Raw genomic sequence first — 27,053 nt, 5'->3', positions numbered from 1 at the left:
GAGGTGTAGATGAGGTCCACAGCAGGAAATCAATGCTCTAAGCTGGTAAGCCTCTATATACATTGGGCCAAGAGCACGCCACGAGCTTTTCTAAAACTAGTTGAGAGCGTGAGCTGAATGCTCAGCTCTTACAGAAAGAACAACGGGGAACACAGCTTGATGGGACCTTCAAGATTATCTAGTTCATTCCCAATCTCAGCAGCTACGCCTGAAAGTTTCCTAACAAAAGTTGTTGGTTTTTTATTTTCTAGGAGATGCTGTAGTCTTCTCTAGATAAGCTTTTCTTGCCCTTAACCATCCACACCGTCGAAAAACATCTAATCTGTATGCGATTCAGGATTATTGCTTCTCCTCTTACATCCAGGAAACACAGGGAAATATTTATTAATTTTCTCATTGCACTGTAGTCCTTAGACTGAATAAACATCCCTGTCATTTCTGACACCACCCTCCCAACCCTGCCCCACATGCTTCCTGCCGTTGTAAGGCTCCTCTGGAAGCTTTCCAATAATACAGAATCAAAGAATTGCCGAATCATTTATGTTAGAGAAGACCTTTAATCTAAAATGTGGTACTTGGAGCAAAGTCTTCCCGTTAGCAAGGCTTTTTCCTCTGTGGGTTTTTTAGTAAGTTTTAACTGTTGATAGTCCTATTAAAGCCTTAGATGATGCTGTATTGCAAAAGCATGAGTTGCTAAAGCCTCTTTGGTCTGTGAGCCATTCCATTCGCAGCTCCTTTCCTGCAAAGCCGCTGCATAGATGTTCTTTGAATTGAACTTATGTAGTTCATTGTTCCCACAGAAACATAATATTGTGCACAGATTATTTCCTTGAGTTGTTGAGATAATTTTAAATGCTCTCTATCTGCCAAAGGGAGTGCAATCTTTTCCACTTCACACATAGACAAACTTACTAAGTGCACTGTCTACTCAAGGATTCAGATCATTAATGTGAAAACCCGTTTGATAGATTTTCACAGTTTGGTGGTGAACCATTAAGAAATACTCTGACTATGATTTTTCTAATCACTTCTATATTTTTTTCGTGTTGCCTCCTACTTGGACTGTATTTCTGCAAAACAGTGGTGGAAAGGTCATGAGAGAGAGTCAACACCTTCTTTAAAGTAGGAGATATTGCATCGACTGTCTATTGGCTATCCACCTGAGATATTTTGTTATGATTTTTTTCAGACTTTGAGGAGTTTGGATTGGGGAGCAATGTATTTTCCCTTACTTGTGACTTTCCGGTTAGACAAACCGGTGTCAGAAATGCCAGAAAGTGATTGTCTAAAGGAATTGACTGGAAGACATCTTAAAGTCCATTTCATCCCTGTTTTCTGTGATAGAAAGCCAGTGCCGGCCAGATTGCTCTTTGGCACTCCGCTAGCTTTGTATAAGCCTGATGAATCCATCCTACAGAGATTTATCACTTAAATCTCAATTATGTGTGCTCCAGGAAAGAGCATGAACAAAGAGAAATACTGGGCCATTAGTGAAAAAAAATCTTTTGGGAAATGGAAAGAGGTTATTCATACCTATCCTTAAGTAAAGATTGATCCCATAGTAAAATCAGAGTGGAGTCTCTGCTTCCATATCTTCTTGGTATCTTTATATTTTGTGTTCTCCCAACATGAATATCTTGTCAGTTTGCACTGGGCGCCTTTATTTCCCTTCTGCTCTGCCATGGTTTTTCTAGTTGTAAATCCACCAACAAGTTTCAAGGGCTTTGACAGAGAGCTTTTGAAACCAATATACTTTTAAGTGGCCTCTGTGGAGTTAGAGAAGTCACTTGCACATCCTCGGTTCAGGGCTGGGCTTGTGTCCAGCCAGGTATGCCATTTCTAAATCATGTACTTGTCAACCTTGGTTTCTTCTACCAGTAAGAAACATAATTCATATCTCTCTTTTATGGGGGAAATGGCGATTTGTATGTTTTGGCAAATATAGATTTTAGAATTTGTTATGCTATTTCTTGTTGTAATCAACAAACAAAACAGGAAGCAAATTAATATTTTAACCTAGTGCATACTCTGGACTCGTCTTAAGGAGATCGCTTTTTTGTTGTTTCCAGTGTTTCTTTGTTGCCCAAATGATTTGTTAAGTTTGTCTAACTTTCTTAACAATTTTGGTCTTATCAAGAGAAAGGCATTCTGGATTCTATCTGGAATACTAAAATAGGCAGTGATTTGTTAAGCATTTTGTAAGCTCGCATCCCTCATTCTGTGGATGGGAACACATGCACTGAAAACATTGTGGCTACAGATGTGAGCATCCCGGTACCTTGGATGAACAATGCCAATGCTGGCAAATAAGTGAACTCATCATGGGTAATCTTACACTGATTTTTTGTAAAAAAGTGCATATTTCTGTCGTTTTCTGCTTTCTGTTCCTCTCTCACCCACTCTTCCCAAACGCAAAAGTGTGTCAAATTGAAAATGTTTCTTTTCTCATGTAAGGAATAATGTGATCTCATTAAATTTTCAATATATGTATTAAGGTTTTCTCCACTTCTATGTGGACAGTCAGCAGCCACGGAGCTATGCGGTTGGCTTATTTGACGCACGGGTGGGTGATTACCTTTCTTACTGCTGTTATCAGGTCTGGGCTGTTACACATGCAGACACAAGGAATGCAGCTTGTGGGAACAGCGTGAGACATTACACTGATAAAAATATTTAGGGTTACACTTTGGCCTGAATCTTTTTCTACCTATGACTTTAGTCTAATCACAATATGACAAGAAGTGCTTAAATCCAGGTCACTGAAAATCCGGCTGACTGCGACACTTCCACCGGGTTCCATACTTGAGCTAGAGGCACAGTCTGTTTTCCAGTCTTTTGCTCAGTTTAGTTAATATAGTGCATCTCTTGGAAAGGTACTGGGGAATATCATACACCTTTTGTTCATTGAGTTACAAAAGTCTTAGGTAGCAGAAACCCTTGCGTGAAGGCTACACCCTGTTCCGAGTTATCATCTCTGGAATGACTACATTACCTGCATAAAACACCTTCAACAATCAACAGAACCTCTTCCAGGCTTTTACTTTTTTTTTATAAATTATTTGGCAGCCAGTGAAAAGTTCTTAAGACTCAATAATCATCTTTAGGAATCTTGTGAGTAGTAAGAACATTTCTCTGTTCTTCAACTTGTGTTAAGTGAGATAATTTCTCAGAGGATGCAGAAATGTTTGTGAGTAAAAGCATTGTGGTAGTCTTTTTATCTTACAGTTTCGTAAATTTTTGGATCTGCTGGAGGGTAGGGAGGCTCTGCAAAGGGATCTGAACAGGCTGGACCACTGGGCCGAGACCAATGGCATGAGGGTTTAACAAGGCCAAATGCCGGGTCCTGCACTTGGGACACAACAACCCTATGCAGCGCTACAGACTGGGGGAAGAGTGGCTGGAGAGCTGCACGGAGGAGAAGGACCTGGGGGTGTTGGTTGACAGCCAACTGAACATGAGCCAGCAGTGTGCCCAGGGGGCCAAGAAGGCCAACGGCATCTTGGCTTGGATCAGAAATGGGGTCACCAGCAGGGCCAGGGAGGGGATTCTCCCTCTGTACTCGGCACTGGTGAGACCGCACCTTGAGTACTGTGCTCAGTTCTGGACCCCTCACCACAAGAAGGATGTTGAGGCTCTGGAGTGTGTCCAGAGAAGAGCAACGAAGCTGGTGAGGGGGCTGGAGAACGTCTGACGAGGAGCGGCTGAGAGAGCTGGGGTTGTTTAGCCTGGAGAAGAGGAGGCTGAGGGGAGACCTTATTGCTCTCTACAACTACCTGGAAGGAGGTTGTGGAGAGGAGGGAGCTGGCCTCTTCTCCCAAGGGACAGGGGACAGGACAAGAGGGAATAGCCTGAAGCTCCGCCAGGGGAGGTTCAGGTTGGATATCAGAAAAAAATTCTTCACAGAAAGAGTCATTGGGCACTGGAAGAGCTGCCCAGGGAGGTGGTCGAGTCGCCTTCCCTGGAGGTGTTTAAGGAACGGGTGGATGAAGTGCTGAGGGACATGGTTTAGGGAGTGTTAGGAATGGTTGGACTCGATGATCCAATGGGTCCTTTCCAACCTGGTGATTCTGTGATTCTGTGAAATGCAAAAATGCTGAAGGAATATGTCAGATCTGTTCTAGGAAATAACACTGGTCTAACAGTGCCAGAGCAACCTTCCAGTGTCACATCCCTCTCAAATCTAGTGCCAACTGGGGTTATTTTATCTAAAGGAGAGGGCGGAGAAAGATAAGAGTGTGTGTGTATGGAGACATCAATATTCACTCTGGCCCAATACTAAATACAAACCCAAATCCACTTTACAGTCATGTGGCAGAAGATTATCCCCCAAGGACCTTGCAGGGGCAAACGTGTACTGTGTAGCCTGAATGAGGGCTTCCAGTATGATGTACTGCGGCAAGATCAGCTTGGATTTATAACAAGTTGTTGGGTTCTTTTTAAATTTTTTCTGAGATAAAGAATCATGCTTAGTACCTGCACGTTGTATCAGACACTGTTGTAGTGTTCACCTACTTGAGACATTTCTGAGTATCATTAAAGAGGAGTGCATGTGTAATTCTTTGACTATTCCTACTAGGATGGCACTATGTTGTCATATAATAAGGCAGTTAATTATTTTAATACTTCCACTTGATATTATTTATGTCACTTATTTATGAACAGATAACATGAAGAATTCCCAAGTTTCATGTGTGCCTGCATTTAATAACTTAGATGGCAGAATAGAAGGTAACAGCAAGAATGATAGAAGAAATACTAACACAGATGTCTTGAATGGTGAGAAAACAAAATACTGCCTCTTAAAAGAGACACTTTAACTGTAAGAAATGCACCAGGCAGCTCAGGGTTGTTCAGAGAGGTTGATAAGAGGTGATCTGCTTGCAGAAGGGAGCTTGCTATGCAAAGAATTTTTGATTTTCTGCTCCTGATGGGGCACAGCTGGGTTATGTTGAGAGGCAAAGGAATGACAGTTGTGTTTGTCTATTCGGAAATATTTATTCATTCTGCTATGTTATCAAATTTTATTCCAGAATATTTTAGTTACCTTTTCTATTTAGAAGGATGCCAAAAATTAACTGAAGGGCAAGCATTTAATTTTTAACACTTCAGAATGCTTTTACCAGAATGGTAGACAACAATTACAAATCACATCTTTAAATGTTTGTCTGTCTTACCAGCTGCAGCTTGGATGATACTGAGTTCAATCTGTTTACAATTGATTTTTTTTTTAGAGGCAAATATTTAGGGTGAAATCCAGACTTATTAGTGAAAAGTACAGAACTAAACATCTTAAATCGATAAGAACTACAAATATTTATTATATGAAGATGTAATGAATTACGCTTTCAAGTGTTTAGCCCTTTTCAAGCGTTAGCTCATAATGTGATTAATCAAGCAGGTATGAAGGGAAGGATTTCAACCAGAACATTCTTGCTGATGTATCTAAGTATGCACAAATACCGCTGAAAAAGAAACATGATCTTTTCAGGCAGAAGAGTGGCTCCTGACCTTCAAAAACATTGTTACGTTAGTGGGTTTACTGTAGATGGAGAAGAGAGAGAACACCACATATTGATGTAGCCAAACGCTGCTTTCTGATGTGCTAAGACTGTATTTTGATCTAGGAACAAGTAACCCAGTTCTTGAGATGTGAGCAGCACAACTGCGCTGCTTTCATGGCTTACAAACTCACCGTATTTCTGGAAGGCAGGACTTGCGCACACAGCAGAAAGACGCCTGGCCACGCGGAGGCAGCTAATGGGAAAGTGGAAATTAAAACACTCTTACAGCATGATGTCACCAATACTTCTCTTTCCATGAACCGAGGGGGGACATTGCTGAGAAGAAAGGAATATGTCCGTGTGAATACTGTGTAAAGGTCTGTGGCGAAGGCACACTCAGAGCACACATCTTTTCTTCTGGCTGTGTGCTGGGGTTGCTCTCTCTTGATGCAGACAGGAGTGGTGGGAAATTACAGGAGAAGGAAGCATAGAAGAGCATAATTGAAGAACGACATTTGTTGTTCTGAATAATGTGATTCTTCCCTTTGAGCTTGTCTACGGCATGCCAGAAAATGCAGAAGATATAAACAGAAAGATATAAATTTCCCCTTGCTCAGTCAGATTTCCACACAAATTTCACCTCATCAGTGTCTGTTTTAATGTGCAGCAATTTTTTTTGTTCTGGATCACTTCACTGTTGTACAAGTTTCTACTGTAACAACTCCTACACCAACACCTTCCACGCATTGTAAATGCTTGCATTTCTAACCTTTGCTATGCGGCTGTATTAAGCTGCATCACCATTGTTTCTTGCAAAGAAACACACAAATAAAATACAGAGCTGATGCTCCGACTTTTTAAGTATTTCTGTATTTTTGTCTGTTCACAAACTTTATTAACAAAACATTTTATTTGGTCTCCATGTATTTATAGCCACGCATATCTGCCTGTGGTAGTGGCACCTCTGCGAGTACCCAGCAGAAGTCATAAAAACTGTGTAGAAAATGAATCAGGAAACACAGTTTATCAGTTTGGCAATGATGATAAGGAATTATTTTATCAACAGGAAAAATACAGTTGATAATATATGTCATATGTATGGCCAATTCAAGTAGTTTTCAGTATGTATATCCAAGATGGCATTCTTCATTTACTGGAAATTTTAAATGTATTTTCTGAAGTTGCCTATAAAAGAAAAAAAAGCCAGAAAATATTAACTCATTCTGGTCTACTGAATTTTGTTTTCTTTACAAACTGTGGCCTAACTTCAGGACAAAAGCCCACTGTATTCTTGGCAAAACCATCTCTTCTCAAGCTCAGTCTAAGTCAGGTAGACCTGGGCTCTCCCAAAGAACTGTCTTAAGCAGCAGAGGCCTTGAATCAAAGTCCTGGGGAAAAAAAAAATCTAAGCTGCATTTTATATCTATTTTTGTCAGCTTCTTATTTTTCAAAAGGAGAGAAGTTCCTACTTCAGAAACGCAACTCTAGACCATAAATCACAAGTGACTGGAAGAGGACGTTTGATTAAGACAGACGTTTTGGAGAGCAGTAAGACAGGGTAATTTTACACTGACTCAGTCAGACCTGGGCTCGCTTCCTTCCACTGCTCACCTTGAAATGGTAAGCGAAAGAAATACAGCTATGGGATAAATGCGAGCTGGCTGGGCAAGCACTTTGTGCTTCCTAGCTCAAGGAAATGTTCTCAAAAATTTTGTTTCTCCAATTTATATCTATTGCATTAACAGATCTACATCTCTCATGGTGAAAAAAAAAAGTGGCTGAAAGGATGAATATAGAGAAATACACATAAATACTCAAAATTCAACCCTGGGGATATTACACCAGAGGAGATAGAATTGTTGCTGTTAGACATCTCGCTTGAGTTCAATAAATATATTTGAACAAAATCCTAAAGTTTTGCCGATGAGTCGCAAGTAAGAGACCTCAAAAAAACCCATGGCTATTTTCTTTCTTATTAGGGACCATTTCTTATTAGGGATCATGTCTTTTCTTTCTTATTAGGGACCAGTCAGATGGGAAATGTAGGAAAACTCTGAATCACTGGAGCAATGTAGGCATGCCAAGGAAAGGCAACACAAGGGTGCTCAAGACTACTGCTGCGCTTTGTTGCGGTGCTGATACAAAGATAGACAAGATCAGAAGGCTTCTTATACCATTTCTTCCCCTTGCCCACATGAAAGCAACTAGCAGAATATTATTAGTATGCATAAAGAGTAACTCTCACCTGGGAGCAATCCCAGGGTCTCTTCAGAGCTAATCCACAGGACCTAATTTCTCAGTGACCTCGGCTTCGGCTTCTTAATGTTTCCTATACCAGGAAGCATTGTCTTATATTTGCTGAACAGTTAACAAAAAATCTGAACTGGACGCAGAATTTAGATGTTACACCACCAGTCTCTTGGTAGTGGTCTAGTTTTAATGATGTCTTTTAGACAGCACGTGTTTTACAAGATCTAGATGACTCTACTTTTCATGAAATACAATCACAGAGACTGCTTCCTTCAAAATACAATTGGAAGAGGAGGTGCAGGTGACGATCTGGTACAGGAAAAATATCAGAGCCTTGGACATCGCGAATCCCTGTCTCACTGAATGCTGGAGCCCACGGGCTGTACAGGAACACACCTTCTCTCTTTTTCTTCCTGAAAGATTTTATTCGATGCTTTGGCAAAGGAGAGATACCACAGTAAAATATTAGTCTGGGAGGTTTTCCAAAGGGTAAGAGATGAGTTTCTAAACCCAAGATGATGATGTAGAAAGGAAATTGCTCTTTCTGTTTCTGGCTTCCTTTTATACTAACGTGCATTCAGGAGAGGTTTCAGGCTCAGAATTCAAATTGGAGAGAGGTACGCATCTCTGATGCTTTCTAACCCGAGGACTGGGCGCACATAGAGTACATCTCTACACTTGTGTTCACCTACTGGCTAGTTTTTGTAGATCCTGTTTTGGGTTCCACTTCCTGAAAGCCGAGATTTGCCACGCTCGGTCCTGTGACACCAGAGTGGCATCACGACATAGCGTGCTAAGTGTGACAGACACACAGAGGGTAGAGTGGTTGATATTACATAGAGGTCGGACCCAGCATCTCTTAGAATTGATATCTTTTCATTTACTCTCATAGGCATTTGATCCTCCTGGATATTTGATTTTGAGGTGTGGAATTTAGCTTACATACTTAAGAAAACAGAGGACTAAGAGGTAGGCTCAAATACAATTCTGATAGGGATTTTATACAGGGATTAATACTTCTCCTTGCATTAGCTGCTTTTGTGTAGGGCAGGTAGTAATATCAAGGCTTTCACAGGCCTGCAGTGACTGATTTTGATGCTTGGTCTCGTGCATTTGCAAGGCTTGATACCAGAGACCGGGTCCTCAGCACCTTCGGAAACTCGGGGCTTTTTAAAGTGGCAAGTAAAAAATAAGATAGACAGATTTTAAAACCATTTATGAAAAAAAAAATGGTTTAAAAGATACAAAAAGATTAGGTTCTTTAGCAAAGCACTTATTAGGGAGCAGATTGATGAATTAAGCAAATGATCGTGGGATACGGTTTTACATTATTATGCAACAGAAAAACGTAGTATGTCATCCAACTCAATTTATGAAGAAGACATCTGGAAGGATTATCCAGTTCTCTGTTTCCTCAGTAATTTTTAACTCCTCTCTCCCAAATTAAAATCAAAGCTTTGTAATCTATCTGCAAAGTACAAATATTATGGGAAGAAGTACAAAGCTGTCTTTCTGAGCACTGCAAAAGCTGGAGCTAAATCTAAAATAGATCCTTTTTTTGTCTTTGGCTGAGCTGTGTGAGGGAGTACAATAAAACAAAAGGAGTAAAAAACTGTGTTGTATGTATTTATAGATTGGATATAAACGGTCCAGCTGCAAATGTTGAAGTTCAGTTTCTTCATTTGTCCTTACTTTTTCCTACATTTACAAGGTTACAAGATAAGCAAAATTATTTTTGTGTAGATTGCTAATGCTACTCTTATTAGATGAAAGGGAGAGAATTCAAAGGAGAATTAATATACGAAGCAGATTTGGCTAATCTTTCATTAACTGAGTATCTCCAGTACAGTGGTGCTTCTGTTTTGGTAAGATCAGCATTTCTCAACACTGTTCCTCTTTTCTTCTTTCTCTTTCAATAATCCTTCTATATCTTCCCTCTTTGTATAAGTGAAATCAATACTGTCAGCTAAAACTGCTTCCCAAATCCAGTTTACCAAAGGAGATAGATTGTAATGGAAAAGAAATAAAATCCTAAAATCAGAAATATTTTTTTTCATCCTACAAAAAGCAAACATTAGTCATAAGATTCCTTTTGGGAAAATGAAGGAAAATGTTGCATGAAAATCATTGACCAGCTGTCAGTCAAAAAGCCATTCCAGGACCTAATTTTTTTCAATTAAATTGGCCTGCAGTTGCATATAGCTACCCACGAAACTCAGGGTATTGCTACTATATGCACAAAGGATGACAGGGGAAGGGAGTAAAAAGTACGATGCGCAAAAGAGAAGAAACCTTTCTGTGTATCGCCCTTGATGAAGCCATCGCTCCTGGCAGGAGGCATTGTTCACTTTTAAATCCATTTTCTATGATTATCCAGCTAACTCAGTCGTGTGAATAGTCTTCCTCTAAAATCACAGAATAAAAGCCTTCTCAAGGACTTACTTCCCCGAAGGGTTTGCTGGAGGTGACTCTCTCTGTCCACTGACTGGTCACTGAGCCGTCTTAGCAGGGGTATTCCTGCCACACAACTCACACCCACACAATAGGCAAAATAAAGGTACGCTCTATTTTAATGCAATTTGTTCATAGTCAGCTGCTGTTTCCCTTTATTGCTTTTATTTACAGCAGGGACTTGATGGAAGAGCAGTTAGATTTGACATGCCTGCTATGCATCCCCTTAGTGCTTAAAATATAATCTTAAGGTGTATATGCAGAGAAAAAGAAAGGAAAACACTGTTAGAATTAAAGAGTTTTGTCTAGAATTAATAAACTGTTCTAATGAAACGACTTGCTAGTCTGCCTCAGTAAACAAAATTATTTAGGAAATTTGAGTCCTGAGGCAGACTAGCAAGTCATTTCATCAGAACAGTTTATTAATTCAAGTCAAAACTCTTTAATTCTAACAAAATGATTTAGGAAATTTGAGTCCTGAGGATTTGCCACATAACAGTCAAAATTAACGCTTAAGAAAAATCATACGACGCGTGTTGGGGGGAAGTAATGATTATTTACTACAGAGGCAACTTGATTTCAGTATCCCACTGAACTGTCTTCTCAAAATCCAAGTGCATTAAACGGTTCTGCCTTGTTAACACAATTGTGTTTATTTCTTAAAGGAAATCCATTAGGTTTATTGATAGGGCCCCCCTAAAAATCCATTGGACTTTTAGATAGGGGGAAAAAAACTATTGATTCTTTCCCAAAATTATATTGATCCATGTGTGTATTACTTCTGTCTCTTAAAGTAGTTTTTACTCAGGGTTGCAGTCTAGACACCGGATTCGCTGGTCTATAGTGTCACTTACCTTCCCAGTAACCCTGGCATCCCACTGGTCAGCTGTCTGCTGCTCATGCAGCCTTCAGCAAGAGGTTATATATTCTGCAGTCAGTAATGGAGCTATTTCATCTCGAATCACCAAATCCACAGGTATACACCAGCTGATACTCCCTCCTTTATTTGCTTTTCTCATCTTTTAACGAGAAATCAATATGGGATAGGTATTCAATATGGGATAGGTATTCAATATGGAAAAGGTATTCAATATGGAAAAGGTATTCAATATGGGATAGGTATTCAATATGGGATAGGTATTCAATATGGGATAGGTATTCAAAACATCTGGATTCCCTCTTTAATGGGGGACTTGTTGAAGGGTGTAGTGATAGGGTGGTGGGTAACAGTTTTAAGCTGAAAGAGGGTAGATTTGGATTAGATTATTATGTAGAAATTTTTCTTGCTGTGAGGGCAGCGAGGTGCTGGAACAGGCTGCCCAGGGAAGCTGTGTAAGGCCCATCCCTGAAGATGTTCAAGGCAGGTCTGGATGAGGCTTTGAGTAACCTGATCTAATGGAAGGTGTCCCTGCCCCTGGCAGAGGGGTTGGAACTCAATGATCTTTAACGTTCCTTCTGATCCAACTCACTCTACGATTCTGTGATTCCACTCAAGGCTTAAGGCCTCCATCATATATGCTGCTTATTTATACTGATGATTTTCTTTCTATTAGTAAAATTATTGAATCACTTGGGTTTGGGGATGTCCAGGGCTACCATCTTTGCTGATCAGCAGAGCCCCTACCTCGTGTCTATGCCTATCCAGAAAAAAACTGATCTTGAGTAATTCTTCTACCGCTCTCACCACAACTGCCAACTCAAAGAGACATTTTTGCAATTCACTCTACAGTTCCTCTCCTTCCCTCACTGTCCCTTCCGAAAGAGAGTTACTGCTAAGAGTTCCCACAAATTCACTTATTAAACAATCTTAGGGTCTAGGACTGTCCCCTAACAGGTGAGAGATTATACTTTAGGTCTCTCCTGTGTGATAAAACCTTAAATTCCTCTGAGCTGAATTCTCTAATTGCCAGAATATAGGGTAAAGTTTCCTCAATTACTCTTACTGTTGAACAGAATAATTAAATAGCCATTGCAAAGCTCTACAGACTAATGGCTAAGGAAGTCATTTGGGATATGGAAGCCTGGATTCCAGTCCCTGTACTAATGAGTGTTTAAAGTGTACTCTGTTAAGAGTCTAATTTCAGAAAACCCTCTAGGTTAGTGGCGAAAGCATTGAGCCAAGAGATGCGCATTAAAACTCATCAAGCAGAAGATGCTGAACATATTTGTTCTGCACTTTAGTTGTGTGCAGAGCAGGTGAATCATAGCACAGGCACCATTCCATTCTCCTCCACCCTTTTCCACTACTCCTCTGTTTTGCAGGGATTGAAGATGAATACTCTGCCTTAGGAAACAGTTTGGATCTGTGAGTCTATTCTGTCTACTGTACGGTGGCATCATATTTCATGTAGTGCCATTGCCCCTCAAATGGCAGTTGTCTACTGGCTAGATGAGATCCACACGTTGCTTCTAAATTTCACGGTTAAATGACTAATCTTCCAGTGTACTGGGCAAAGGTTCTAGTTGTAGTTGGCAAATAAGAGTTCTGGATTAAATTACTGATTAGATACCTGAGAACTGTTATTGAGCTACGAAATACTGCATTTATTTATGTTGCCAATGTGGTTCAGTTTTTGAACATCTAGTTATTGTGACAGAGGTTAAGAGATGCTCTGTGGAGCTGAGTCAGTATTCAATAGAGAGGAGTTTCACTGGTTAAACGCTTTAGAGTTACATCATTTATCTTCAAGTATAGGAGTGATGATAATAATTGGTGAACTTCAACGTCAACTACTGCAAGGCTGCACTGAGGCGAGAGTTTATTGATGTAAATCACAATTAAGAAACGCTTCTACTAGGAAACATTCTAGAACCACGGTCTTAAAACATGCAAGCTACTGAGCAGCTATTCAAAACAGGTGTATCTCATAATGAGGGACAATGCTCTAGGATACATAACATGTATTTGTCTCACAGCCTTTCAAATTAATTTCTAAAACTAAGTAAATACAATTTCAAAGACATTTGACATTGTCAAATCCTTAATCTGGATTATCTTTTAATAGTTTCTTCTTTCGCAAATCACAGAATCATTGAGTGGTTTGGGTTGAAAGGGATATGAAAGATCATTTAGTCCAACCTCTCCGCATGGGAAGTTCACGTTCCACCAGAGCATGTTGTTCACAGACACATCCTACCTGACCTTGAACACCTCCAGGGATGGGGCACCCACGACTTCTCTGGGCGATCTGTTCCGGTGTCTCACCACTCTAATTGTAAATAATTTCTTCCTAATATCTGACTTAATTCTACCCTCTTTCAGTTCATAACCATTAACCCCTGTCCTATCACTACATTTCCTTATTAATATTCCCTCTTCGTCTTCCGTGCAGGCCCCCCTCTATGTCCGCAAAGGCTGCTGCAAGGTTTCTCCGGAGCCTTCTAATCTCCGGGCTAAACAACGCCAACTCTCAATGTGTTCTCATAAAGTAGGTGTTCCAGCCCCCTGATCATCTTTGTGGCCCTCCTCTGGACCTGCTCGAGCAGGCCCACATCCTCCTTATGCTGGGGAACCCACGGGTGAACACCATACGCCAGGTGGGGTGTCAGGTGAGCCAAGTAGAGGGGTAGAATCACTTCTCTCAACCTTCTGGCCATGCGTCTTTTGATGCAACCCAGGAGGGTCTTCTGTGCTTCGCTTATCCTTTATTGTTTCTCAGGTATCAGGATTACGACGCAACTTCATCCCACTTTGGTCATGCACTTAGCGCTTAATTGGATCACTGGAAAAAACTGATTGGAGACAGCCAAAAAGTACTCCCAAAAAGTTTACCCTTGAGATATTCGGGAACACAGGTATTCAGAACAAGTTAAAACAGTGCAAAGGGGTTTTGTAACAGAAGTTATAAAAACGCTGATACTCCCCAGTGAAAGGAGAATAATTCTACTTAGCCTATCGCAAAAAGGGGATGTTTATATCCACAGGACTGGAAATGGCATTACAATAAATTATTCCTGTATGGAGGTGTTGAGGGGAAAAATTCTAGCAGTCAATTAATGATTATTCATTACCATAAACTTTGTATTCAGAGTTTAATGCTGATTGTTTTGAAACACCTTAAAATTCATCAGTGACCTTACTCTTTCATTTTCCTTCAGTTAGCCAAAATGAGAGGGATTCTCTTTGTCAAATACATGTAAAGGGATGACTGTAATCTAGAATTACATAGAATTGTTATAAGGTAATCTTATTTTTGAAGATTTCTAAGAGGCTGTATTGTGCCAGAAAATCACAATAAACCTAAACGAATGATTTGCTTTCTGTAAGAAGTAGTCTTCTGCTTTGAATCTCATTGCCTGTTTCAGTCATTCACAAGTAATCAAGAACATATATAATGTTCATGCAGTAAATATATTTATGCAATCTCTTTACACAAAAAAAATGAAGAGCATTACAACAGGTACACAAATGGAATAATGCTGTGCACAATTCTTCAAATTTTAGATACAAGTTTCTCAGGCTTCTCCTTGAAAGTTCTTCTCACTTGGGATGCTTCATTTGTCTCATGCTACTAAGAAAGATCTTTCCAGTTTTTCAGTACATCTGATTTCACTGTTTAACACCTCTTTTCATATATTTTCCTCCTCCCTGGATTAGCATAATACCATTAATCCCTTTTTAATATGATGTCTGTATCTATTTAATACTCTTAGTTTAATGCTACAAGAGAGCGAAGGCCACCATGAAAAAGAGCTGTCCTAAATCAAAACTACTGATTATCGTAATACTTTCTTCTCAGACAGTTCACTAAGCTCACATTTGATATCCACCTTCTCTATACGAAAAACACTGTCTTATTTATATTATTTTAGAGAAAGCATTTACATCCAGGGAAATCATCTGTGTTTGCTTCCACTGCTATTTTCATTAAGCTTGGAATACTTACACCCTTATACTGCCTAGTATCAAAAAATAAACATAAGAAAGTGTACTAAAACTGTCTGCGTCATAGTAATTGTCTTGATCTTCAGACTTGCTCAGCACCTGTTTGAATTGTCAGCTGGGCAAAATCGTCAGCTAAGAGGTTCCGAAAGATTTGGCACAGTCCCTCCAGGAGTTTGACACAACTTGCTGAGTGCTTGAGCCACATCCTTCACAGGTGTAGCAGAAACAATCTGTCTCCTTGACTACATTGCTCTGTTACACAGACACATAGAAAACACCAAACACTCATAGGGCATCCTGAAAACAAACTGGTAAGCTTTGCACGTGCCGTCAAAGAATAAATGACTTTGGGGTGTGCTGGTCTTTACTATCATGAGTTCTTTGCTTGGATGATGTAGAAAATCAATAGCAATAAATGAATGATTCTTAAGCTTCTTTTACCAAGTCACCTAAGGTAGGAATATTACCCATCCTTATTATTAATATTACAGGGCTCAGTACTGGGTCCAGCTCTGTTCAATGTCTTTATCAATGACCTGGATGAAGGCATCGAGTGCACCCTCAGCAAGTTTGCAGATGACGCCAAGCTGGGAGGAAGTGTGGATCTGCTGGAGGGTAGGGAGGCTCTGCAAAGGGATCTGAACAGGCTGGACTGCTGGGCCGAGACCAATGGGATGAGGTTTAACAAGGCCAAATGCCGGGTCCTGCACTTGGGGCACAACAACCCTATGCAGCGCTACAGACTGGGGGAAGAATGGCTGGAGAGCTGCACGGAAGAGAAGGACCTGGGGGTAATGGTTGACAGCCGACTGAACATGAGCCAGCAGTGTGCCCAGGGGGCCAAGAAGGCCAACGGCATCTTGGCTTGTATCAGAAATGGGGTCACCAGCAGGTCCAGGGAGGTGATTCTCCCTCTGTACTCAGCACTGGTGAGACCGCACCTCGAATACTGTGTTCGGTTCTGGGCCCCTCACCACAGGAAGGATGTTGAGGCTCTGGAGCGTGTCCAGAGAAGAGCAACGAAGCTGGTGAGGGGGCTGGAGAACAAGTCTGACGAGGAGCGGCTGAGAGAGCTGGGGCTGTTTAGCCTGGAGAAGAGGAGGCTGAGGGGAGACCTTATTACTCTCTACAACTGCCTGAAAGGAGGTTGTGGAGAGGAGGGAGCTGGGCTCTTCTCCCAAGTGACAGGGGACAGGACAAGAGGGAATGGCCTGAAGCTCCGTCAGGGGAGGGTCAGGTTGGATATCAGAAAAAAATTCTTCACAGAAAGAGTCATTTGGCACTGGAACAGCTGCCCAGGGAGGGGGTCGAGTCGCCTTCCCTGGAGGTGTTTAAGGAACGGGTGGATGAAGTGCTGAGGGACATGGTTTAGGGAGTGTTAGGAATGGTTGGACTCGATGATCCAATGGGTCCTTTCCAACCTTGTGATTCTGTGATTCTGTGATTCTGTGATCCTTGCAGGTAGCTCAGGGAAGAGCTTTAGTATGCAGTCACAGCCAAATGTGTGTAAGTAACAGAACAACGAATAACAAGGAGAATAGCTTAAGAATTTTGAAGGCAATGCAGTAGCCTTCTCCAAGTGCTGCACTGGGAATTTCTGTTCAAGAAATGTGCTTCAGTGCTTAACAGAGGCTGAAAAACGGATAATTTCCATTGGCATAGAAAGCACTTGTGAAAAAAACATAGTACAACCCATAGAATCATAGAATAGTTTGGGTTGGAAAGGACCTTAAAGACCGTCCAGTTTCAGCCCCCTGCCATGGGCAGGGACATCCCACTGGATCAGGGGCTGCCTAAGGCCCATCCAACCTGGCCTGGAACACCTCCAGGGATGGGGCAGCCACAGCTTCCCTGGGCAACCTGGGCCAGGGACTCACCACCCTCATCGTGAAGAAATTCCTCCTTATGTCCAGTCTAAATCTGCCCCTCTCCAGTTTATACCCATTCCCCCTCGTCCTATCCCCAAAGCCTTTATGAACAGCCCATCTCCAGCTCTCCTGTAGCCCCTTCAGGTACTGAAGGTCACTCTGAGGTCTCCTTGGAGCCTTCTCTTCTCCAGCCTGAACAAACCCAACTCTCTCAGCCCGTCACTTTACATTTTTGAGTGGTCTTCTAAATATCTCCACTCACCAATGTTAGAATAAAACACATTTTAAAATGTGCTTTAAACAAAAGGCCCTAAAAATGTAATAAGTGTTACAGAAAACCTAAAAATACAATACGTGCCTTCTATTACTGGAAAATAGTAAAATGTGTAAAATAGTAAAATTGCAGTGTGTAAAATGTTAGAAATGAGAATATTCAAATTTTATAAAGTGATTTTTTGCAAATTACTGTCTTGGCAAGTTCGAGCTTTTAGCTCAAAGAGACTAAAAGGGGGCTGGGGTATCAATTTAGATTTATATCCAGGATTTCTCATAAGACACCGTGGAAGAGAGACCCAAACTATTGCCTCATAGCCATCACTGCCCAAACTACTGCGATTAGACAGGTAAGACATCCCGACAGGAGGGCACTCCCCACTGGAAAGGGGTTCCTGTCTACCGAATTTCTGATTAGCTCCCTGCTATCCAGGGGCAGAATATTCGTCTGAAGTTGGAGACTGGTTGCTATTTTCTCCCCACACATTACAAAGACGGGCAGTCCCGGTACTCACAGGTCTTATCCTTCTTGTAAGACTGAGCATGTCTCAGCCACTTCCTCCATCTGCTGAGGACACAGATCAGGGTTGTAAAGATGACAAGATCTTCTTGCTGGTAGAACTGCTCTTGAAAGAACATTTATCTTACACCAGCAAGCAAAGTTGCATTGTTCAGGACTTAGGCCAAAATGCTATTTGCGTTCTACAAGAATAAAATTAGTTCCCAGAATTTATCATTGGCATTTAATTTCTGACATTATGCACTTTTAGAAATTCAGTGCTGGTAGCACATACAATTTAGACAATTTCTTTTGTGTGTATCTTTTATTTCTGGCCAAAATGTAAGCTCTCATTCTTGTAATTACACTCTCCAATTCCCATCTCTCTTAGATTTTTTTAAACATCTGCTGTCACATCTGTTTTGGGATTGCAGGATTTTTTTATTTCTCATTACCATTCTTTCCACCTCATATAGTTCATCTCTATAGTTCCAACATTCCTTCATATTGACCTCTGTCTTATTTTCCTTTGTAGCTTTAATGGCACGGATTACTTTTATATTACAAATCAGAGACCAATAAGCAAGACCAATCCACTTGAATGGCTTTTAGCCGCTTATAAAGGAATTTTTTTATGAGCCTATTAGGGGGCATTTTCACACAGGTTCGCGCTTTGCTCCATAATATGCAGAAGTGGCGCTCTCCGCTCCAGTGTGAGAGCTCTGCATCCATTTCCAGAACTTTAGCACCTAACTTGTGTCTGCTTGCAGCCCTGAAGTTACAGGTGCACGCGTAGATGCAAATACATCAGTAAAGTTTGTGCCTGTGATACAGCAGCCACCAACCATAGAAAACGGCACCTATAACGGTATGGCTTTTTATTGATGTATTCCACTCGCTGTAGATTTATCACCCTGACCTAGATTTTCCAGTTACATCTGCCACTGTCTTCTGGGACAGTTTTCAAAAGCAAATATTCAGACTATGTCTACAAAATATGCATTTACATCTGCCAAGAGGTACTTTTGCAGGAAGACACACACAAACATTCGTGGCTTGGACTGTGTAAATACTCGCCTGTAGAAATTAAAGCATTACGCTTGAAACAGAGTTGAACAAAGTTGGAAGGAGTAAAACTGAATAATTTATTTCTTTTCAGGAAAACAGGAAGTTCGGGTTCACATCAACCCACATCTAGGAGTTCTTTCTCAGCCCTGACGAAACCGGAAACTCTTAACATGTAATACCACGCAATAATAATTTAGAAAAAGTGGTTTAGTTGTAGCAACAAAAGGAAGACGGATGGGCACGTAATTTGACAGTAGGTGGCATTATTGTCTTCCTTATTCAGCAGTCCCAACGTTAGAATAAGTCGCCCAGGACACTGCAACCTTCCAATCCCTTTCTGGCTTTGCCTTGGGGGATCCATCCCCACAGGACAGCACAAGGTGTTCTGAGCAGAGACATTCTTCTGTCACCCTTCTGGTATTTTCCTGTATGGGGCAGATAGGTAGCTATTAATTGGTGAAGGAGCAGAAAGCTGTCGGGCTTCAAATGCATGACCACACATCATGACTTTATAGTTTAACATCAAACGTAACAGCCTCAGAAGGAGAAATACAAAAAGTTGTATTCTGATACCCTCCTGCCCAAAAAGGAGCATGAGTAGAGTGTGAACGACCATCACTGAGTAACAGCTGATTACTTCAGAAAGCAGAGCTGGGCTTTATTGATTTATTTTTACCACCACAATTTCAGATTATTCACTTCTGTCATGTAACGGCTTAGGAAAATGCACCACTTCTTTTCGTGGAAAATAAGTTATCTGTCAGGGAGAAAAAAATCCCAAATGATCATCCAGCTTTAAGGGAACTGCAGTTTCAAACAAATATGAAAAGATGACAGTTTCAAACAAATATGAAAAGATGACAGTTCATTCTAACTTTCATTACAAACATATTTAGCAGTACTTTATTTTTATTCCTCATCATTACTACTTCTTGCCTTACGGAACTGTCACGGGACATAGTTCTGTAATCTTATCTACTTTTGTTGATATTGCTTTTTGTTTTTCACAGTAGCATTGACTAATCTAACAGGCAAGTACAACCAAGAGTATACTTTCTGCAGAGTCATACCATTCAATAGCAAATTAAATACCCCGTTGATGTTCATGGCACTCAAAAAAAGCAAAACACAGCAGAATCAAACTCGTAACTGTTGTAAAACTGTCAACTAGATCTAGAAGATGGGAAAAGTTAAGAGGAAAAATATGGTATTTCCTTAACTATCACTGAGTACTGATTTGGAAGGTTTTCTTCAGGAATTTAAAGAGTAAATTTCTAGTAGATCAGAGTTAAAATAGTCTAGGCAGTTTTTGTGAATAAACATAGCCAAACAATGCTTTTATAATGTGGCTTTTTTTTTTTTGTCATCACTGCCACTCTTCCCAAGTTATAAATATAATTACAGATACTTTATGTCAAATACAAAGCATTATTTTCCTTTTTCTGTCACACGAAATGCAATCATAAAGTATAAATTGTAAAAAAAAAAAAGCTTGATGAATATGAAAAAAAATTGCCAAAGCTGAAGTGGCTCTCCAGAGTTAGCAACAAGCACAGAGAGACACTTCAAATTGCTTTAAACGAGCAGTCACGTAGCAGCTTCACCTCTTGGACTCACAGTCCTGTCAGTTACGTCGCATGAGCACGGAAAGACAACAACTTATCCAAACTGACAACTGAACGCTAATCAAATGACAAATGGATACGATGACATTAGATTGCAGTGAATACTCATTTTCTTAGACACTTAAGAGATTAAATGTTGAATTTTCACACATGAGACTAACAGTGACTGCTCTTTGGGATATGGTAAAGATTAAGCAATTCTTGAAGGTCTAAATAAACACTTAGGAGATTGGTAGCAATTTCTAGCAGATGCCATTTAAGCCTCAGGACTTCAGGGCGATACTGAAAGTAGCTTTAAGACCTAGGGCTCAAAGTGCTATGCATGTCCTCAAGCTCTCGAATGCTGTTATTATTTCCAAACAGCCACAGAAGCCTAACACAAGAAAGCTAGAGCCAGTCAGCCCGCTCCCGTGGCTCCTCTAATGGCAACTGCAGCAGACGTTGCAGGGGTTCAGCGGGTATTTGTGACCTGCTGTTGAAGAAAGGTCTGTGAAGGTGTGTTTCATCATTTTCCAGAGGGGAAATACTGCTCCTACTCTGATAAGAGTGACTGTGTTTTTTTTTTTTTCTAAATCCATGCGTCTCGTGTACTTTCATTCTTTCTGACTCAATGCATCATCTCACATTTCATGGGTAGACAGCTGTGAGAGTAGGGCTTGGTTGTCCCTTCCTCCACCCATCATAGACCTTGACTTTTAGGACTCACTCTGTGAGACAGAATGTGTGTGTGTCCATCCAGGTTGGCAGAAAGGTGAACAGACTTTCTTCCATGCTATGTTTATGTGGTGAAGAAATTAGCTTACATTTAAGAAGAGAACACAGCGGCTGGTGACGTTCAAGAGAAAATGCTTATGACCTACCCTACCAAAAGAGAGTTCTTCTGAACTGCTGCAGAACTTGTAGAGTCCTTTAGGGAATCAGGACTGTGGAAACAAATAAAAGAAGTCCCCAGTAAACACAACTGATAAAGCAACCTTACACTTCACACATGTTTTGAATTGGGAAGGCTACTACTGGAAGAATCTACAGCGCATCTAAGATTTGAAAGTAACCATACACACCGCACATTTCCCACCTGATAAAAGCAAAGTTCATCCCTCACATTTTACAGCCTAGGAGGGATCATGTTATTAAGTGATCTACAATGAATGTTCAAATACAACAACGCTGGTGCAAATCCATAGTAACTGTGTTCTGATGGTAAAATGGAAGCAGTGATGGTAAATTACCAGTGGAAAAAATATTTATTTTTTTGAATATGGGCAAACAAAATTTAATTATTTATAATCAATACATGAATCGGAAATTACATATATTATGGTGATGAAAAGTGCTGTTAATGTCTTTAGTTTGCGCACTACACCCTCAGCAAGTTTGCAGATGACACTAAGCTGGGAGGAAGTGTGGATCTGCTGGAGGGTAGGGAGGCTCTGCAGAGGGATCTGAACAGGCTGGACTGCTGGGCCGAGACCAATGGGATGAGGTTTAACAAGGCCAAATGTCGGGTCCTGCACTTGGGGCACAACAACCCTGTGCAGCGCTACAGACTGGGGGAAGAATGGCTGGAGAGCTGCAAGGAAGAGAAGGACCTGGGGGTGCTGGTTGACAGCGACTGAACATGAGCCAGCAGTGTGCCCAGGGGGCCAAGAAGGCCAACGGCATCTTGGCTTGGATCAGAAATGGGGTCACCAGCAGGTCCAGGGAGGTGATTCTCCCTCTGTACTCGGCACTGGTGAGACCGCACCTCAAATACTGTGTTCAGTTCTGGACCCCTCACCACAAGAAGGATGTTGAGGCTCTGGAGTGTGTCCAGAGAAGAGCAACGAAGCTGGTGAGGGGCTGAAGAACGTCTGACGAGGAGCGGCTGAGAGAGCTGGGGTTGTTTAGCCTGGAGAAGAGGAGGCTGAGGGGAGACCTTATTACTCTCTACAACTGCCTGAAAGGAGGTTGTGGAGAGGAGGGAGCTGGGCTCTTCTCCCCAGTGACAGAGGACAGGACAAGAGGGAATGGCCTGAAGCTCCGTCAGGGGAGGTTCAGGTTGGATATCAGAAAAAAATTCTTCACAGTAAGAGTCATTGGGCACTGGAACAGCTGCCCAGGGAGGGGGTCGAGTCGCCTTCCCTGGAGGTGTTTAAGGAACGGGTGGATGAGGTGCTGAGGGACATGGTTTAGGGAGTGTTAGGAATGGTTGGACTCCATGATCCAATGGGTCCTTTCCAACCTTGTGATTCTGTGATTCTGTGATTATATTTAGATGCAAGCACTGTCTCACTGGACTCAAAGGATCAAAATCCAAATACTGGATTGTCAAGGCTAGAAGGAAGCTCACACACCCAATAATCCCCCACACACTCAAAGTACACTCTGTGATTTGGATATGCTCCTACAGCAAAACTGCATGATTCTATTGTTTCAGTAATCACCCTCAGTTCAAGTTCTGTAAGAGTAACAAAAGGCAGCCAGATTAAACATAACCCAAGGGTCACCTGCTGAGCACCTGTAATGACTGGGCAAAATAGCACTGATACCACCTTGCTTAGAAATTTCTTTGTAGATGGCAATAACTCATGATAATGAGAAAGGAGTAAGGGCAAGAAAAGAAGTCGTCAGGTTTGTGTAATCTCCAAGTACTACAAAAATATCCAGGAGGGATGGAAAAGGGAATCATGGAAAGAAATACTCTTCCCAGCTGTTTTGTGGACCCCATCCAATATTTTTAACATGTTTAATAGCAATAAAAACAAATTTCTGGAAAAAAAAATAGAAAATAAATCCATGCTTTAAAGAAGTCCCCTTGATGGAAGGAAAGGTATGAAGTAATTATAGATATTCCTTAAACTGCACCCCTGTGAATTAGGGTACCGGCAGGACTGAGAATTTTGGTTAGCATTTTAGAGCTGTCAATCCAGTGTCCTTTTCTCCTGTATCTCAAATGTCCCAGATAATAGATAAAGGTATCAAACTGAAGTTAATCTGCCTTTTCATTGGTGATACACAGGAGAAGCAGAAGTGCCGAGTGGCGGAACAGTATAAAATCAAAATTCAGAGCAGTAAAGCATGCCTCCTTCTAACACGCAGCTGTACTATCTGCACGGACCCATCATTTGGTATTTCCTCTCCTTCCTTCACTACTGTGGACCATCATCAAAAGCTCTTTCAAACGAGCTCAGGTCCAGCAGGGGTGGGATTCCAGTTAGGGCATATAACTGCCTGACGGCTTGCTGGGTGAGCGTCAGAGACATCTGGCGAGTGAAAGCCCTGCCAGATGCTGTGCAAACGGTAATTACACACGCGGCTCCTACCGTCATTTTCCATGCCATCATTTTGGTGTTTTCTGGCAAAGCATTTTTTATTGCTGAATGATTTCTTGCTACCCTACTGCTGTCAGCGCTACCTCTGCTTTTGCTAACGGGACTCTGCTTTCACCCAGTGCCGTTCTCCCGTGTACACACTGAACTGGGTACCCACTTGCTTTTTCTGAGCTGAACAAGGCTGTTTCCTTCAGTGTTTTCCAGAAATCCCCAGGTCTTCTGCAGAACACGCCTTGAGTACAAAATACTGTTACAGAATGGCATTTCCCAGGCTCTTCTTTCTCCCCGCTCCCTTATATTTCCTTTTTGTCGCTTTTTTAATGTATTTTTCGACATCTTTATGAGTGCAGATTTCTCAGTGATTTTAACAGGAGCCTGACACGAGTAGGGGCAAAGGGATAACAGCCAGAATAACTTCCCAATACCCTTTATTGCAGCCTGTAGGTGTTGCATCTCCGTGGGATGTTGTTATGTGAGCTTTTCAAACGAGTAGCCATTAGCTCTCACCTCAAATATTTCATACTGTTCTTCTCTCAGAAATCTAATTTTTCCTGTGTCTGTCGAGCTTCCTGTCCTTCTATTTGATAACGTTCTTCTCAACATTTATCTTGTTCTTCCAATTACTGGGTTTAGAAAAAAAAGAAATTTATTTTCCAAATATCTCCAATAATCATCTTTATTAAATGAGATCTGGAGTAATTCTGTCTCTCTTACTTTATACAAAGGTGTGGGCGTGCACAGGTGTGCGCACACACACACACACACGTGAAAATAGACCCTCTTTGGCAAAGCAGCCGCAGGACCTATGGTAATGAGTAAAAGCAGTTCCATCCAGCATATAATGGAAAGGTATAAAAACCCCAAAGGCCTCACTCCCAAACAGATAATGTTTGTTTTATATGGGTTCACAGTTACTAGTTTAGTAAGATTTAACAGTTCTGAGCTGCGCGTCCTAATTTATTTGTGATACAAAAGTACATATCAATTCATTTGAAGAACACGTTTTATTCCTGAAAATATATACACCGATTTTTAAAAGTAAATTTTAACTAATTTTACAAAGGAAGATATTAGATTAAGCTTTTGCTCCTATTCCACTTCATTCATCAGTGTCACAGAGAGGAAGGTTTACCTCTTCAGGTTTGAAAATGCAAACTCTCAACGATTCTTATTTTAGACCTCAAAACTACGATGAGATATCTCAGGTCTGGAACTGAAATAACCCCCCTAGTCGATTTGTTTTATAAAATGCTGTGTGATTAGTATGACCTCTTGTGTCAAACACAGGAATATTCATTTGTTTATTCGCATAATGAAGCAATCAAGTAAGTGGATGAAATATTCAAAAGCTATGAACAATATAGTACTTCTCACTCCTACAAATAAACAGGATGGCAGCGGTAGGTGTAGTAAAACTGGGACTCGGAACTTTTATGAATCAGAAAAATAAATGCAAAAATTTCCTCAGACAGAACAGAGAAATCATACTTTTTAGTCTAACAAGACTTTAAAAAGATAATTATTTTTCTTCACAGTTCTAATAAAACCCTGTGTGACCCGAGTAGATGAAATTACGTGGGATTTGTGACTCCTAAATAGAACAGGAAGATTTACCAATTTCTTATAAAGCCTTTCACGTTAAACCGGGTTCCCAGGACTTTATCTTCTGCTCAGGAGAACACCTAAAAGAAAATATCTTTGGGCAAACATTAAGGACGTGGCATGCACAGAAAAGGAAAGATGAAAGCTAGGCCTTTAACTACTACACAAAACTTACATTCCGACAGGACGCTTGTGCTGCGCTTGTATTTATGGAGTAATAAAAGCCTGAGTTCCCCGAGATTTTATTTTTCTAAGATCCACGTAATCCATACTTATTTGAGATCCCAGGCAAAACAGGACCACCGAGGTGGAATGACAGCACCGTGTTTTTTGAAACAAACAATGACAGATCTGAAGCTGCGTTAAACCATCCTTAAAAATAAGTCCCTTTTTTTTTTTTTTCTTGGACTTTGAAGGTTTGGAGGATTAAGTGCAACAGAGAGCATCCAAATAACACCTCAGTACAACTTAAAAACATAGAGTGATGTATTTGGAAAGTGCTTTATCATTCACACAAGGATGTACGTGCGAATTTTTAGGCAAAATGCGATTGCTAAACAAGCTGAGTTATCACAAAGCATTATGATGCTCTGTATCACACACACTCCTATTTACGGGTGCTTTTTCCGAAATAACTTAAGCACTGTGTAATTTACCTGTATTGTACAACCATGATATTCACAACTATAGTGAGGGTTGTTTGACTGTGTGTGTGTGCAATATGCGCTTGCTTTAAAAGGTACGCCTTGGTTAGGAATTAAATCATTGACATTTTATAGCAGAATGTATTTAAAACGTTGTTATTGATGGTGCCTCTCCCAGATTTCTAAAATGCCATTCAAGGGTGCGGAGTTACAAAGGAAACTGCGCGTTGTGTGAGAGACAGAAATTATATGAATATATATAAGAATAGGCTCTTTTTCCTATGAAGACTGACTGAATTTTGTCTTTGGCATTAGAGCAAAGATGCAAAGGCACCTTCCGGGCTATTAAATTTTGCAGCTGATTTGTAAAGCCGCAAAGACAGAGCTACCGGACTGTAAAAAACACCAAACAGAAACCCCTCTTCCAACGTCACCTCAGTGGCAGGTAACGGCAGGGCTGCACGGAGGTAAATCACTTACCGCTTTCACTGTCCTTCCCTTCAAGAATCTTCCCTTAAATAAGAGCAGAAAAGGGACTTTACCTGGTGCAGGCATTCCATGCCTGAGGGAGCTGCAGGAATGAATTATTCAGGGAGAGTTTGGGAGGGAAAAGGAGGAAGAAGAGGCAAAATGGTAGCAGGAGACCGAGCCAAGGGCTGCGCTGGCACTGCGGGATTGGAAACTGGAGCAGGAGGTGAGGGCTGCTATGGGGTGACACTCATCCCATCCCACAGGAAAGCTCAACCGGAGCCGTCATCCAGCCCCGAAATCAGCCCGGGGTGTCCCGGGTGGGGGTCTTCCACCTCGGGTGGGGGTCTCCCACCCTGGTTGTGTCCTAGGTGGGGGTCTTACACCCAAAGTGGGGGTCTCCCACCCTGGTTGTGCCCTGGGTGGGGGTCTTACACCCAAAGTGGGGATCCCACACCCAAGGTGGGGGTCTCACACCCTGGTTGTGTCCTGGATGGGGGTCTTACACCCAAAGTGGGGATCCCACACCCAAAGTGGGGGTCTCACACCCTGGTTGTGTCCTGGGTGGGGGTCTTACACCCAAGGTGGGGGTCTCACACCGTGGTTGT

At 41.3% G+C, this 27,053-nt stretch overlaps 1 protein-coding gene and 1 long non-coding RNA gene across 2 annotated transcripts in view; one reads left to right on the top strand and one right to left on the bottom strand.

The window, feature by feature from the left end:
• The window catches only part of KCNN2 (potassium calcium-activated channel subfamily N member 2), a 123,912-nt gene that overhangs the window by 17,145 nt on the left and 79,714 nt on the right, over positions 1 to 27,053 (top strand). The window contains exon 2 of the mRNA XM_054054709.1: positions 26,293 to 26,422. The gene's annotated coding sequence lies outside the window, so the exon portion shown is untranslated. The remainder of the gene's footprint in view (positions 1 to 26,292; positions 26,423 to 27,053) is intronic.
• LOC128850429 (uncharacterized) lies at positions 18,915 to 26,648 on the bottom strand. The gene is made up of 3 exons (XR_008447860.1): positions 26,520 to 26,648; positions 24,239 to 24,354; positions 18,915 to 21,343 (listed from the first exon to the last, which is right to left on the bottom strand). It is a non-coding gene; the product is annotated as an uncharacterized LOC128850429 (long non-coding RNA).

Source organism: Cuculus canorus, chromosome Z (assembly GCF_017976375.1).
Source record: "Cuculus canorus isolate bCucCan1 chromosome Z, bCucCan1.pri, whole genome shotgun sequence".
NCBI classification, from domain to species: domain Eukaryota; kingdom Metazoa; phylum Chordata; class Aves; order Cuculiformes; family Cuculidae; genus Cuculus; species Cuculus canorus.
Note: the sequence above shows the minus strand (reverse complement) of the source record. Positions and strands in the feature narration are given on the sequence as shown.